Source organism: Anomaloglossus baeobatrachus, chromosome 2 (assembly GCF_048569485.1).
Source record: "Anomaloglossus baeobatrachus isolate aAnoBae1 chromosome 2, aAnoBae1.hap1, whole genome shotgun sequence".
In the NCBI taxonomy this organism is placed as follows: domain Eukaryota; kingdom Metazoa; phylum Chordata; class Amphibia; order Anura; family Aromobatidae; genus Anomaloglossus; species Anomaloglossus baeobatrachus.
Genome location: NC_134354.1, coordinates 698,223,338 through 698,240,630, shown reverse-complemented (window position 1 = coordinate 698,240,630; position 17,293 = coordinate 698,223,338). Strand labels below are relative to the sequence as shown.

Genomic DNA, 17,293 nt, shown 5'->3' with positions numbered 1-17,293 from the left:
TGATGGTAACCAGGTCCAAGCCCCCAGCATGGTCTTAACTTCTGTCCAGGACCTGACCTTACTCCTCCTCTCCCCCATCCTCAGGGCAGACCAGGAAATACAAAGACGAAACCCCACAAAATGACACGGACAAGAAAGAACTGAAACTCTTACACACAACACACACAGGAGAGACAATATGTGTACAGGAGAACAAAGCAAAAGTGAGGAGGTACCGCACTACAGGGGAATGCTCACACCACTCAGAAGCGCAGCTAGGATCACCATATACAGGAAGTTCACCAAGACTGGGATTGCAGAAGCCATCATCGGCACATACAGGATGGAAGCCGTGCTTAATATATGGATTAGACAGCTGCACTTGGCAATCAAGAACTTGAGCATTTAGGTCCTGCTCACCAGTCAGAAGGGATTTACTCCTGCAGAGCTGCTGACCAGTGAACCTGAACTCCTGAAGACCGTCTCTGGTTGAACACTCCAGAAGCCTTAGGTTGCTTGTCAGACTCTGTAGTGTGAACAGAGACTGACGACGCCATGCAGCAGTTGCGTGCAGAGCTGAACATCGCATGACACCACCCTGCACTGCATATGCAAAGTTAAGATACATTTGTCATCTTCTGTTTCACTTAGAATACACATTGATCTAGAGGATGAATCTGTAAAGTAAAATGAAGTAAGCCTTGTCTTCTCAGTCACTACCTAGTCACAGTGCGAGAGCTGGATACAAACTCATATTGACTTAGGTTCTCTGTATAAGCAGAGACCAAGCTGAGAAGGTAAGGAATTAAGAGAGTGTTCAGCATCCATGCACATTGCACTGCAAATGCTTCCATACTGTCATTTATTACTAAAAGCTGTTCTTACATTTTTACACTTTCTCTAAGTCTTGGGCTAAAGATACTGTAAGGCTTAGAGTTAAGGCTAGATATGGGCATGCATAGAAATCAACGGGCCCAATAGCAAAAGTTCTTTTACCCCTCTCCTTCACCAACCACCAAAATAAATTTGGCTGGGTCACTCGCATAGCCACAGTCTAAGGAGGGCATACCTCCCAAATTATAAACAGAGAGAGAGATACAGTATTTATGGCAGCACTGACAAAGTAATTTTGCCAATGATGAAGCCTCATAATGGCCCCCAAATCATCCCAAACAGTATTAAGGCCCGTATAGTCCCCACGACACATTATGATACCATCATAGTGTGACGCCCTGGGCAAGCCAGGGGTCACAGGTCACAACACCACATGCACCCCACATTCCCTGCAGGTACATCAAGCTAACCCAAAATCCTTGTTGCCTTCCTCCAGGGGCTGATGTCCACACCACGGGGTGGGCCAGGTGGTTGGCTCCGCCCACCGAGGAGTTCACAGCCCTGGAGGCGGGAAGAACCAGGCAGTGAAGTTTAGGAAGTGAAAGTAGAAGGAGGTGAAGTGGTAGAGGAGCTTAGGAGAGAAGCTGAAGTAAAGTGAAAAGAAAAAGTTTGTAAAGCCTGAAGTTGGTCCGGGTGTGTGTCCCGGACAGTGACAGCAAGGTCAGCAGATGGCAGTGATAGTCTGCAGGGGGTGGAACACAAAACATGGGAAAGAGTGAGCACAACTACACCAAACATATACTGGAAAATCCAGGATAATGGAATCAAGCCAGAGGAGTCCCTTGTTGCATGCAAAAAGTGTGAAAAAGTTTATTAATAACACAGAGAAATATTGTTAAGACCATTTAAAAATGGGAAAGATCAAGAGAATGATCTACCCATGAGCAAATTGGCACATCACCAACCAAAACCTCATGAATTAATATAAAGCATACAAGCTCACAATAGCAGTACCAAAGGACAGTATACAGCAGTACATAGTCACCAATTGTAGGATTCACATAAATATGGTACAGATCAAAGAGAGCTAATACAATACCAGGTAAGTAAATAGTGAGGGAGGTGGTGTGGGTGCGCCTGCCCCACGCGTTACGCCACCATATGTGGCTTCATCAGGGGTAAGTTGAGGAGTGACCAGAGCCTAAATATATATATACAAAAGGACCATTAATAATTACTAACCGGTGGGTTGAATAAACCACTCACCAAGCAGGTGAGGAGGGCAGAATCCTCTGTAATCTCCCTGTAAACAGGAACCAGGCTGTCGGCGTGCGTTCCACAGTGGAATGCAGCACCATGTGATCCGGTCATGTGACCGGAGTGACGTCAAGCCCCGCCCCTCAACTCCTATGGAGTACAGAGGCAGTTATCAGCGTCATTCAGAGTCTGGTATCACTAAGGATACCACAGATAAGACCCTGAACAGCAGATGTGCACATCTATTGGTTCCATAGTAATGTAATCCTTTTAGTGTAAAACAGGAAACTGGTCACCCCAGTGTGTGCTGAAACAAAAGAACGACTTAATATTTTCTCTGCAAGGACAATACACATTTAGATACAATATAATGCACAGGTGCAAAGCAACAGGAATAAGCAAACAAACAGGTATACAAATGGAGCAGAGAATGGGTTAATTGCAGACACAGTAAAGCATCCTAGAGAAAGTTTATATGGAATTCTCATGTTTATAGTGGAACAAAGAGGAGAAGGTAAGGGGAGCCCAATCAAAATGCAGGATAAAAGTGTCTATTTTTTATAGTACCCAGTAAATAAAAGATTCTCATTAATGCCATTGGGCATAACTGTATCAAGCTGGAAAATCCACCAGGATTCAGTTCTCAGGAGTGCCGGAGTGGGATTACCACCTCGTATATTGCTCAAAACTTTATCCAAGCCAACCACGGTTGTATTTCCAATTCTGCTCCCATGGTGTCTAAGATAGTGCTGTGCCACTGTAGAGATCGTTCGTCCCTGTTTAAGATGTTTAGAAGCCAACGCAATGTCCGAGAAGTGTTTTTGAATACGATGTCGCAGCTCCTGCGAAGTCTGTCCGACGTAAATGAGTTGGCAAGGGCAGGTGAGAGCGTAAACAACGTTCTGGGACCTACAGTTCACATAATGTCGTAATAGGTACGACCTCTGGGTGCGATGGTTACTAAAATTGGATACAGGAGACATGAATTGGCAAATAGAGCACTGTCCACATGGGAAAGATCCCTTCAAAATGGTTCCTCTCCCAATACGGGTGGTAGGTCGTGTGAAGTGGCTCCTACAAAGGTGGTCCCTCAGATTTGCTGATCTCCTTGCTGTAAGGAGTGGTCTGGAAGAGATAAACTTTTTTAGGTTGGAATCAGACAACAAGATGTTCCAATTTTTATTCAGGGTCTGATATATATCTGACCACTGACAATTAAAAGTGGTTACCAACCGTGGAGAGTCATTTTTGGGCTTATGGTCCTTAGGTTTCAGCAAAGTATGGCGGTCCGTGTTGATGGCTTTCTGGTATGCTCGATGAATGATCTTCCGTGGATAACCTCTCGTTCTGAATCGTTTGGACAGATCCTGTGCCTGTACAAGAAAATCAGATTGTGCACTGCAATTTCTTCTTAAACGAAAAATTGGCCCACCGGTATACCAACTTTAAGATGTTTAGGATGTGAGCTCTTATAATGCAAAAGACTATTAGTGGATGTGCACTTACGGTAAAGATTAGTTTCAATCTTTTTCCCTTTTATTGCCAATGTCAGGTCCAAAAAATCCATGTTGTCCGATGTAATTTTCGAAGTGAGCTTGATGTTCAGTTGATTACTATTCAAATTCGAGATGAATTCCAGGCAAAGGTCTCTAGGTCCTGTCCACAAAAACAAAATGTCATCGATATATCGAAACCACCCACAGACATAGTCACGACACCACGACGAGGGATACACGCACGTCTCCTCCCACCAACCCAAAAACAGGTTAGCGAAAGAAGGCGCACAGCGCGCCCCCATCGCGGTCCCAGACGTCTGCCTGTAGGTGGTCCGGTCGAAGACAAAGTAATTGTGTCGGAGGATAAAGGCCAGTAAATCCAAAACAAACGTACCGTGAGCTGAGATATTATCCTGGTCATCCTTGAGAAAGGTGGAAACGGCATGTAACCCTTCTTTATGTCCTATGCTCGTGTAGAGGGCCTCGACGTCTAGGGAAACAAGTAAGGTCTGTGGAGGTAATTCAAGACTATCCAAAATTTCCAGCAAGTGCATAGTATCCCGTACATAGGACTTTAAATTGGCCACAAGAGGTTGTAAGTAGAAGTCTATGTAGACACAGGCATGTTCACTTAGACCACCGATCCCTGCCACAATTGGCCTTCCGGGTGGATTTTGAATACATTTGTGCACCTTCGGAAGTAGATAAAACGTTGGCGTTACAGGATGAGTATTATATACAAAGTCTCGCTCCCTCTTACCTATAACATTCCGCGACAATGCGTTAGCAAGCAAGGCATCCAATTTCTTCTGGAACACCGAGGTGGGGTCGGAGGGTAATACCGTGTAAAGAGATGTGTTAAGAAGCTGTCTTTTGGCTTCCTCCACGTAAAGATCCGTAGGCCAAAGGACTATGTTGCCGCCTTTGTCAGCTTCTTTGATGACAAAAGCTGTGTTGTTCTTAAGTGTGACAATAGCATCTCTCTCATCCTGGGTAAGGTTATCATGGGCAGCACCCCTGATCTTAAGTGTAAGTATATCCTGTACCATGGTGTTAAAAAAGACGTTAATAGTTGGGCAAGTCCCAAAAGCCGGTGTTTTTTGAGATGGTCTGTATATGGTGAACGGCTTCCTACCTGAGGGATCCTCAATCTCCTGTAACAGATCAATCAGGTCCTCAAAAGCTCTTTGTTCCATTTCAGGTAAAGATTGTAAGGACGAAGGGTAGAGGTGGTAGTATTTGAACATGAGGCTTCTGCAGAAAAGATAAATATCCTTAATCAGGGTAAATTTGTCTAATTTCTGTATTGGTGAGAAGGACAAACCACGTTTCAGGACAGTCTCCTCTGCAGGGGATAAAACATGATCAGACAGGTTGATTATTTGGAGTGTATTCTCACCAACTATCTCCGATTCTTGTTCCTGTAGCGAGTCTGCATGTATACATTCGGTGTCCGATTCCGTGGTATTCTTTTGTTGTTGGTTCCTCTTCCTTAAATGGTCTTAACAATATTTCTCTGTGTTATTAATAAACTTTTTCACACTTTTTGCATGCAACAAGGGACTCCTCTGGCTTGATTCCATTATCCTGGATTTTCCAGTATATGTTTGGTGTAGTTGTGCTCACTCTTTCCCATGTTTTGTGTTCCAGATTCTATTTATGGGTTGAAGCACACTTCCATTACCTATATATATTTAATGGTGGTGCCGTCCCTATTTTGTTCTATGATCCTTGTTCTATGGTTTTTCACCATCAGGGACTTGTGCACACTATCATAGTTTGATTTAACTGTCTGATTTGGATTACATGAGCCCTACTATGGCTTATGACTTGGAAGCAAGAGAGGTGTTTTGGAACAATCAGGTGGCAGCGGTGTTTGATTGTCAGGTTCCTGACACAGCAGACGGTGATTTTAAGGCTATATGTGATGAACTTTTGAATTTACATAAAAGATATATCCGTGTATGGTGGAACATCAAGAGCCTGGAACAGTATCTAAAATTGAAGATTATTCCCCGTGGACTGAGGGTTCAGATATTTCCCTCCTGGGAGGTGGATGAACACTTCAGAGGTCTTTGGGAAGGGGGTCTCATTCAGTGCTCTGGCATATTGCTTGAACTGTTGATAGGACATGATCGTAATTTGCTGGTACAGATCAAAGAAAGTATTAAGGCAACTGAGCTTAAAATTAATATCTTTGATAATAATACATTGGTACAACCATTTTTAGTCAAATTGAAGGAAAACATTGATAAGTATGAAAAGGACATTATTGCCGGCAAAAAGAGAAAATTTGCTCGCGACAAGAAAGACTTTGAGGATAACCATGCCTATAGGTGGAGCCATCAAGGAAATAGAAGATCTCGGTTCGCTGTGTCTAAACAGAGCCACTCAATTAATCCGGGCGAAGGCTCGTCTACTGATTTTTTATCTACAGACACAAGCGAAGCAGAAGGAGGGGGAGAAGAGGTGGCCGGAAGAGGAACCAACAACAAAAGAATACCACGGAATCGGACACCGAATGTATACATGCAGACTCGCTACAGGAACAAGAATCGGAGATAGTTGGTGAGAATACACTCCAAATAATCAACCTGTCTGATCATGTTTTATCCCCTGCAGAGGAGACTGTCCTGAAACGTGGTTTGTCCTTCTCACCAATACAGAAATTAGACAAATTTACCCTGATTAAGGATATTTATCTTTTCTGCAGAAGCCTCATGTTCAAATACTACCACCTCTACCCTTCGTCCTTACAATCTTTACCTGAAATGGAACAAAGAGCTTTTGAGGACCTGATTGATCTGTTACAGGAGATTGAGGATCCCTCAGGTAGGAAGCCGTTCACCATATACAGACCATCTCAAAAAACACCGGCTTTTGGGACTTGCCCAACTATTAACGTCTTTTTTAACACCATGGTACAGGATATACTTACACTTAAGATCAGGGGTGCTGCCCATGATAACCTTACCCAGGATGAGAGAGATGCTATTGTCACACTTAAGAACAACACAGCTTTTGTCATCAAAGAAGCTGACAAAGGCGGCAACATAGTCCTTTGGCCTACGGATCTTTACGTGGAGGAAGCCAAAAGACAGCTTCTTAACACATCTCTTTACACGGTATTACCCTCCGACCCCACCTCGGTGTTCCAGAAGAAATTGGATGCCTTGCTTGCTAACGCATTGTCGCGGAATGTTATAGGTAAGAGGGAGCGAGACTTTGTATATAATACTCATCCTGTAACGCCAACGTTTTATCTACTTCCGAAGGTGCACAAATGTATTCAAAATCCACCCGGAAGGCCAATTGTGGCAGGGATCGGTGGTCTAAGTGAACATGCCTGTGTCTACATAGACTTCTACTTACAACCTCTTGTGGCCAATTTAAAGTCCTATGTACGGGATACTATGCACTTGCTGGAAATTTTGGATAGTCTTGAATTACCTCCACAGACCTTACTTGTTTCCCTAGACGTCGAGGCCCTCTACACGAGCATAGGACATAAAGAAGGGTTACATGCCGTTTCCACCTTTCTCAAGGATGACCAGGATAATATCTCAGCTCACGGTACGTTTGTTTTGGATTTACTGGCCTTTATCCTCCGACACAATTACTTTGTCTTCGACCGGACCACCTACAGGCAGACGTCTGGGACCGCGATGGGGGCGCGCTGTGCGCCTTCTTTCGCTAACCTGTTTTTGGGTTGGTGGGAGGAGACGTGCGTGTATCCCTCGTCGTGGTGTCGTGACTATGTCTGTGGGTGGTTTCGATATATCGATGACATTTTGTTTTTGTGGACAGGACCTAGAGACCTTTGCCTGGAATTCATCTCGAATTTGAATAGTAATCAACTGAACATCAAGCTCACTTCGAAAATTACATCGGACAACATGGATTTTTTGGACCTGACATTGGCAATAAAAGGGAAAAAGATTGAAACTAATCTTTACCGTAAGTGCACATCCACTAATAGTCTTTTGCATTATAAGAGCTCACATCCTAAACATCTTAAAGTTGGTATACCGGTGGGCCAATTTTTTCGTTTAAGAAGAAATTGCAGTGCACAATCTGATTTTCTTGTACAGGCACAGGATCTGTCCAAACGATTCAGAACGAGAGGTTATCCACGGAAGATCATTCATCGAGCATACCAGAAAGCCATCAACACGGACCGCCATACTTTGCTGAAACCTAAGGACCATAAGCCCAAAAATGACTCTCCACGGTTGGTAACCACTTTTAATTGTCAGTGGTCAGATATATATCAGACCCTGAATAAAAATTGGAACATCTTGTTGTCTGATTCCAACCTAAAAAAGTTTATCTCTTCCAGACCACTCCTTACAGCAAGGAGATCAGCAAATCTGAGGGACCACCTTTGTAGGAGCCACTTCACACGACCTACCACCCGTATTGGGAGAGGAACCATTTTGAAGGGATCTTTCCCATGTGGACAGTGCTCTATTTGCCAATTCATGTCTCCTGTATCCAATTTTAGTAACCATCGCACCCAGAGGTCGTACCTATTACGACATTATGTGAACTGTAGGTCCCAGAACGTTGTTTACGCTCTCACCTGCCCTTGCCAACTCATTTACGTCGGACAGACTTCGCAGGAGCTGCGACATCGTATTCAAAAACACTTCTCGGACATTGCGTTGGCTTCTAAACATCTTAAACAGGGACGAACGATCTCTACAGTGGCACAGCACTATCTTAGACACCATGGGAGCAGAATTGGAAATACAACCGTGGTTGGCTTGGATAAAGTTTTGAGCAATATACGAGGTGGTAATCCCACTCCGGCACTCCTGAGAACTGAATCCTGGTGGATTTTCCAGCTTGATACAGTTATGCCCAATGGCATTAATGAGAATCTTTTATTTACTGGGTACTATAAAAAATAGACACTTTTATCCTGCATTTTGATTGGGCTCCCCTTACCTTCTCCTCTTTGTTCCACTATAAACATGAGAATTCCATATAAACTTTCTCTAGGATGCTTTACTGTGTCTGCAATTAACCCATTCTCTGCTCCATTTGTATACCTGTTTGTTTGCTTATTCCTGTTGCTTTGCACCTGTGCATTATATTGTATCTAAATGTGTATTGTCCTTGCAGAGAAAATATTAAGTCGTTCTTTTGTTTCAGCACACACTGGGGTGACCAGTTTCCTGTTTTACACTAAAAGGATTACATTACTATGGAACCAATAGATGTGCACATCTGCTGTTCAGGGTCTTATCTGTGGTATCCTTAGTGATACCAGACTCTGAATGACGCTGATAACTGCCTCTGTACTCCATAGGAGTTGAGGGGCGGGGCTTGACGTCACTCCGGTCACATGACCGGATCACATGGTGCTGCATTCCACTGTGGAACGCACGCCGACAGCCTGGTTCCTGTTTACAGGGAGATTACAGAGGATTCTGCCCTCCTCACCTGCTTGGTGAGTGGTTTATTCAACCCACCGGTTAGTAATTATTAATGGTCCTTTTGTATATATATATTTAGGCTCTGGTCACTCCTCAACTTACCCCTGATGAAGCCACATATGGTGGCGTAACGCGTGGGGCAGGCGCACCCACACCACCTCCCTCACTATTTACTTACCTGGTATTGTATTAGCTCTCTTTGATCTGTACCATATTTATGTGAATCCTACAATTGGTGACTATGTACTGCTGTATACTGTCCTTTGGTACTGCTATTGTGAGCTTGTATGCTTTATATTAATTCATGAGGTTTTGGTTGGTGATGTGCCAATTTTCTCATGGGTAGATCATTCTCTTGATCTTTCCCATTTTTAAATGGTCTTAACAATATTTCTCTGTGTTATTAATAAACTTTTTCACACTTTTTGCATGCAACAAGGGACTCCTCTGGCTTGATTCCATTATCCTGGATTTTCCAGTATATGTTTGGTGTAGTTGTGCTCACTCTTTCCCATGTTTTGTGTTCCAGATTCTATTTATGGGTTGAAGCACACTTCCATTACCTATATATATTTAATGGTGGTGCCGTCCCTATTTTGTTCTATAGTCTGCAGGGGGACTGCTCGGAGGTTGCTGGAAGGACCGCGGACGGGTGGTGACCCGGCGGTACCGGAGCAGTATACGAAGAACAGTCAGCACCAGGGCAGGGGCCTTCCGGATCCCGGCAAGGCTAGGAGTCGCCATAATTTGCCAAATCCGTCAGTGAAGGGGACGTCTGTCTCCTAACAACCAAGTCCCGATTGAAGGCAACAGCCCGACCGTGAAGGGGAGACACCGCCACCGCCAGGACACCAGTTTCCCAGGGCCAGCGCCTGCGGGCAAAGTAGGGCTCCTTCGGCCCAGCTTGAAGCCGAGGAGTGGGTAACTGGTGGGGACCCATCGCTACCAAAGAGACTTACATAGGTGCAGGGAAGAGACCGTCACCGCTAACTGCAGGGAACATCAGCACCGTGAACCGTCCGAGGGACCCGTCCAACCAGCCGTTTGTTTACCGAGAACTGTGTCGTGTTTACTGGCTGAGTGAGTACCTCCGTGCCGTGCGGCACAGCGCTGCCCCTGCACCCCTGCACCTCCACAGGCCCCAGACCCGCCTGTCCACCATACCAACCCCATCACTGGGCCCCGGGATCACCAACCCCTACCCACGGAGGGGCAAAACAACAACTGGCTGCTCCATTCCATCACTCCCGGGTTCCCCAGCCAGAGCAGCGGTAGTGTCCACTTAATCACCACAACCGTGGGTAGCGTCACGGACAATAAACTATCCCAAATCCCAAACCCCTTTCACTCACGGGCGAGGAGTGCCGCTCGAGTCTCCGGGATCCGGCCCATCGCTCGAGCCACCGAGCAGCAGCAGGCCGCAGCAGCCGCGGCAGCCGGACCCGAGCAGTGGGAGAGCGCGGCGTCCCTTCCTCCGCCCGCGACAATAGCCTTCCAGGCAGTATAATGGCCTTCAAAACCTTTCAGACAGTATTATGGCCCCTATCGCCCCCACCATATATTTTGTTACCATCACAGCCCTCCATGCAAAATAATGGCCCCCAAAACCTCTCAGACAGTATTTTGGCCCCTAAAGTCCCCACCATATATTTTGTTACCATCACAGACCTCCAGGCAATATAATGGCCCCCAAAACCTTTCAGACAGTATTATGGCCCCTATCGCCCCCACCATATATTTTGTTACCATCACAGCCCTCCAGGCAATATAATGGCCCCCAAAACCTCTCAGACAGTATTTTGGCCCCTAAAGTCCCCACTATATATTTTGTTACCATCACAGACCTCCAGGCAATATAATGGCCCTTAAAACCTTTCAGACAGTATTTTGGCCCCTAATGTCCCCACCATATATTTTGTTACCATCACAGCCCTCCAGGCAATATAATGGCCCCCAAAACCTTTCAGACAGTATTTTGGCCCCTATAGTCCCCACCATATAGTTTGTTACCATCACAGCCCTCCAGGCAATAAAATGGCCCCCAAAACCTCTCAGACAGCATTATGGCCCCTATAGTCCCCACCATATATTTTGTTACCATCACAGTTCTCCAGGCAGTATAATGGCCCCCAAAACTTCACAGACAGTATGATGACTACACAGTCCGGCGACACAGTATGAGGGATCCCATAGTTCTCTTCACACAGTATGATAGCCCCACAGACCGACACACAATATATTGGTCACCCCCAGACCCCCTCCACACCTTATAATGTCCTGACATAGTATGATGCCCACACACAGAATGAAGACCTTGACAGCCAGAGCACAATGTATGATGACACTATAGGCCACAAACAATATGATACCTCCAGTTTGGTCGACGCAATGTCCCCCACACAGTATGATAGACCCCACAGTATATGTACTATCTACCTACACAGTATGGTGGAGATGTAACAGATGTAACATTCTGACATATAGATACTGTAAATTTAGTTCAGAAAAATAGCAGCGTCTAGGTGTTTCACCCAAATTATGGACAGTTAATGGGGTATTTGTATACTTTATTAAATTTTAAGGGGTTTACAATAACAGGTGAGGGGGTAATTGAAGTTTTTAAAATGCATTCTTAAAAATATTGTTGAAAGAACAAAGAAGGGGAAGAGGAAGGGAAGAAAGGGTAGGCTAAAAGTGGATGGGAAAGGGGTATTAGAGGGGAAGTGGGAATGGAAGGAGTTAGGGAATATAAAGGGGGAGGAGAAAGGGAAGGAGGAAGACGTTGAGGCAATTCGTTAAGTTTCAAAGTCAAGCAAGATTATAAACTCATATTCATTTAGTAAATAAACACATTCGGAAATAACATATTACATTTATATTATTTAGAGAATGTCAAGGAACTAAGTCTGGGACCAAAGAGACCATCTTATTTTATATCTTTGATAGTTTTTTTCTTTTAACGCAATATTATACTCATATAAATTATAAGCTGAAACCCTGTCCGTAACTTCTGAAATAGATGGGATTCTTTCTTCTCTCCAGTTGGCTGCTAATAAATTCTTAATAACTAAGAAAATGGGACAGACAATGTATCTATATTTTTTCTCATATTCTTCTAACCCTATGGAAAAGATAACCAATTCTGGAGTAAGATTTATATCTTTTGTAGTTAATTGCTTTAAGAGGTCTCTGACTTTCTTCCATAAGGGTTTAAGTAAAGGACATCCCCAGAAAATGTGGATAAAGGATCCATTTTTCCCGCAACCTCTCCAACATAGTGGTGAGTTTTTAGCAGAAAACTTGCACAACTTTAGAGGGGTATAGTACCATCTGGAAAACACTTTATAATATGTCTCCTGAAGAGAAGCACAGGTTGCAGTTGCATAAGTTGTTTCCAGAGCTTGTTTCCATGTACTTATAGGGAATTCCTTGTGCAAATCTTTCTCCCAATTATTTAGGTTTAGCTTTTTCTCAAATTCATAATCTTCATTTAGCAAGGAATATATATTACTGATTTTCCAAATAATTTGGTTTAGGGGATTCTTCAATACATTCATTAGGGGTTTAGGAAGCTAAAATCTAGGTTTTTGTTTGTAAGAAAATTTTCTATACAGTACCAATTTTTTTCTCTTTATTTGGGATGTTGAATTTACTTTGTATGTTTTTGAAGGGCAAGATTTTGTTATTTTCTATTAGGTCGAGAAAATTGTTTATGTTGTATTGTTTCCATTTTCTTATGTTCATTTTGGGAGTCAGAATTTGTATTGTTTCAATTGGGCAACATTTAATATCCTCCAAAGGTACACTATCTTTCATCAATGTTTTTAATAGGGATTTCCATGCCCATAATTCTGCTTTACTTGTTTGAAATTTAGTTAATGTTTTATTGTGTGTTTAAAAGTTGGGCCAAAATGATATCTGATTTGGGAATGTTTCGATTATAATGTTTTTCTACATGTACCCAACTATTTTTAAATTCTGTAATTAGACTATTTCGGGTCTGTTTAATGAGACTAGTTAAATAATAAGTGTAAATATTCGGTAAACCTAGGCCTCCATTCCTCTTATGTTTACATAAGATTTTTTGGGAAATTCTAGGTTTCTTATTTTGCCAGATGAATAGTGATAACTGAGATTGTAGTTTCTGGATCCAGGGCTTAGGAATTGTTGTTGTTAAACATCGGAATAGGTATAGAATTTTCGGCAAAATAATAGATTTATATGATATGACCTTTCCCATCCATGAAACTTCAGTCATCTTTACATTTTTCAATTCATTTTGGATGTTGTTTAATAATGGGGTAATGTTCATAGGTTAATTTACCACTTAGAAACCTATTGCAGAAGGTAGTATATCAATTTGGACCCAGAACGCTACCTTAAATTATATAGTATAAAAACAGTTTTTTATTGAAATACGTTAAAAATTCAAAATTCCACCTGTGAAAATTAACACACAAACATAATCCCAATACCATGGAACAGCTCCAAAATATCCGTCTAGAGGAACAAAATTATTCCATAGAGAATCACATTAATAATCATGCCAGGGGTATAGTTTTTAGATGACCCTTACTCTTTCTTTCCTCTACCTGCCAATGGAGGTGCAACATAAAGTCACAATACACCCTAAAGGTAAAAAGGTGCCCCCATTCCTCGGCGGCTTTCCCTCCTAAGATATCCCTAATCTCCCTCGTGATCAGATGAGGTCTAGAGGTTATACCATTAATGGTCAGGAAAGATAGGGAAAATAAACTTATCTGAAAGATGTTCTGAGTCAGGAATAATCCCTTAGCAATCCTTTTTTCATAACATGAGGACGTCCGGGCTTTCCATGGTCCTTAACCCAATAAAACAAATTCACACAGTCTCAACGCGTTTCTCCCCATATCGTTAATTAGGGTTCATCAGGAGACAAATGACAAATGACTGGCCCAATCGCCTGTGGAACAAACAAATATCAGCCACCCCAAATCCAAACCATCATATAGAAAAATCTCAGGGAGTAGAACGAACATACCTAATAGTTGTTAAGGGGGCTACTCATTCAGCAGCACACACCTGTCCATGTGGATGTATATAATGGACGTCTTGCCCTGTAGCTACCTCTCCCTAAATACTCCCATACAGGGGTTATCTTAATTAGGTAATTGCCTCCAGGAACGCCCAGTTGCCAGGGAAACCCCGGATGTATACTACACATGCACTCACCGTTCAAATAAAACCGGAGCCCATGCCGGAAGTAAACAATCCCACATGACCCATCCGGGTCATGTGACTCCACCGGCAGCGTCATCGGATCATCACAGATTCTCCATGACACGCATGAAATAGCCGGAAGTGACATGCAGTCCTGAGCGTCCTGTATCCCAGCTTAATGCTGCCCACGTGGGCACCGCCCACGAGATCACCTGACAGCATAGGCCGTCCCCCTCATCTCCGATATACATCCCCATAGCAATGAGCAGTTTCAAAACTCTATATTAACCCTCCGCATTTGGACACTATGCAGGGGAAGATGATATGCAAGTATAGCGATTCTTTATTTAAATGCATTGAACTGGAGCCCGCGCCAGGAATAAACAGACCCACATGATCCACCTGGGTCACATAATCGCACAGGCCACAACACTGATCCCAAAACAGATATATATCCCAGCTATAACGCATTTCTCCCCATACACATAATTAAGGTAGGGTCGGTTCTACTACACAAACTAGATAAATCTACATGGATTCAGAAAATGGGGTGATCATGGATAAAGGATTAATTGGATTCAAAATATCATAAGATGGTGAAAAATAGTTTCACTAATCCAGACATGGCTCATTCCTTCCCGGAATAATATTAGCCTGATGGGTATAGATCAGAAAAATTGTTTAGATGTTTGAATCCAATTAATCCTTTATCCATGATCACCCCATTTTCTGAATCCATGTAGATTTATCTAGTTTGTGTATTAGAACCGACCCTATGGGAAATTGATATTGGTTATAGCCTTCACTACTAGTGTTGTATTATATATCTCTGATCTGGTTGGTTCCCCTTGTCCTTAATTCCTTTCCTTTTTACCCCCTCCTTCTCCCCCCCCCTCCCTCTTCCCTACCCCCTTTTTGGAACTAGGCTCATTATATATATCCATATGGAGAGATATGTGCTGCTGAGTGAGTAGCCTCCTTAATAGTTATTAGGCGATTGGGCCAGTTATATTTCATTGTCTCCTGATGAACCTTAATTATGTGTATGTGGAGAAATGCGTTATAGCTGGGATATATATCTTTTTTGGGATCTGTGTTGTGGCCTGTGCGATCATGTGACCCAGGTGGATCATGTGGGTCTGTTTATTCCTGGCGCGGGCTCCAGTTCAACGCATTTAAATAAAAAATCGCTATACTTGCATATCATCTTCCCCTGCATAGTGTCCAAATGCGGAGGGTTAATATAGAGTTTGAAACTGCTCATTGCTATGATCCTGCGTGAGGTCTAGGGAGGCGGGGATGTATATCGGAGATGAGTGGGACGGCCTATGCTGTCAGATGATCTCGTGGGCGGTGCCCATGTGGGCAGCATTAAGCTGGGATACGGGACGCTCAGGACTGCACGTCACTTCCGGCTATTTCATGCGTGTCATGGATAATCTGTGATGATCCGATGACGCTGCCGGTGGAGTCACATGACCCGGATGGGTCATGTGGGATTGTTTACTTCCGGCATGGGCTCCAGTTTTATTTGAACGGTGAGTGCATGTGTAGTATACATCCGGGGTTTCCCTGGCAACTGGGTGTTCCTGGAGGCAATTACCTAATTAAGATAACCCCTGTATAGGAGTATTTAGGGAGAGGTAGCTACAGGGCAAGACGTCCATTATATACATCCACATGGACAGGTGTGTGCTGCTGAATGAGTAGCCCCCTTTACAACTATTAGGTATGTTCGTTCTACTCCCTGAGATTTTTCTATATGATGGTTTGGATTTGGGGTGGCTGATATTTGTTTGTTCCACAGGCGATTGGGCCAGTCATTTGTCATTTGTCTCCTGATGAACCCTAATTAACGATATGGGGAGAAACGCGTTGAGACTGTGTGAATTTGTTTTATTGGGTTAAGGACCATGGAAAGTCCGGACGTCCTCATGTTATGAAAAAAGGATTGCTAAGGGATTATTCCTGACTCAGAACATCTTTCAGATAAGTTTATTTTCCCTATCTTTCCTGACCATTAATGGTATAACCTCTAGACCTCATCTGATCACGAGGGAGATTAGGGATATCTTAGGAGGGAAAGCCGCCGAGGAATGGGGGCACCTTTTTACCTTTAGGGTGTATTGTGACTTTATGTTGCACCTCCATTGGCAGGTAGAGGAAAGAAAGAGTAAGGGTCATCTAAAAACTATACCCCTGGCATGATTATTAATGTGATTCTCTATGGAATAATTTTGTTCCTCTAGACGGATATTTTGGAGCTGTTCCATGGTCTTGGGATTATGTTTGTGTGTTAATTTTCACAGGTGGAATTTTGAATTTTTAACGTATTTCAATAAAAAACTGTTTTTATACTATATAATTTAAGGTAGCGTTCTGGGTCCATAATGTTCATAGGTACAATTTTTTTGGTTGGGTTTGTGATGTATATCCCTAAATATTTCAATTTTTCAGTTTCCCACTTGAAGGCAAATTCCTTCTGAATACAATCTTTTAAATCAGGGTTCATGTTATAACCCAAAATTTAATAGGGTATTTGAATCTTGAACATTTGCAACTTCTTATGAATCATGAAGGACACTAAGCAGAGCTCCAGTGGTGGATCCTGCACCTATCAAACAAGAAAGCCTCTGTAATTGGCATACATTTTGACAAAGAGAATACACCCTTAAATCCTGGAAGACTATGTAAATCGTAATGAAGCCTAACTCATTCCTTGGACACTGACTTGCCGTGGACATATACACTATTATGCTCTCAGATTTGGAACATAGTTCAGAAAGTAACATTGTAGGACTATAAAAGTCAAGTACATCAAGTTCAACCTTTTCTAAATTCTAATCATGTGTGAAGAAGCGAGTACTACTAAATAAGCGCTTCCAGAGACAGGAAAATATATATTGAACGTGGAATTTTTAAACAGTTATTTTCAGAATGTGAATTTCTTCTCATCTACATTGGAAATTACTGAAACACAGCACAGTCTATCTTCATTCCGGTATTGTACACTGACGGTTAATCATCATCATGAGCGTTTATGTGCACTAACTACCTCCTAAAGTCTGGATATGTAGAAAACAGCCC

The 17,293-nt window shown here is 43.0% G+C and overlaps 2 long non-coding RNA genes across 2 annotated transcripts; one reads left to right on the top strand and one right to left on the bottom strand.

Moving 5' to 3' along the window:
- Positions 1 to 4,383: 4,383 nt before the first annotated feature.
- On the bottom strand, positions 4,384 to 5,054 carry LOC142290592 (uncharacterized). Its single transcript, XR_012750346.1, has 3 exons — positions 4,966 to 5,054; positions 4,702 to 4,820; positions 4,384 to 4,606 (listed from the first exon to the last, which is right to left on the bottom strand). It is a non-coding gene; the product is annotated as an uncharacterized LOC142290592 (long non-coding RNA).
- A 133-nt stretch (positions 5,055 to 5,187) lies between these two features.
- Positions 5,188 to 6,716, top strand: LOC142290591 (uncharacterized). The gene is made up of 3 exons (XR_012750345.1): positions 5,188 to 6,134; positions 6,280 to 6,398; positions 6,494 to 6,716. It is a non-coding gene; the product is annotated as an uncharacterized LOC142290591 (long non-coding RNA).
- Positions 6,717 to 17,293: the final 10,577 nt, after the last annotated feature.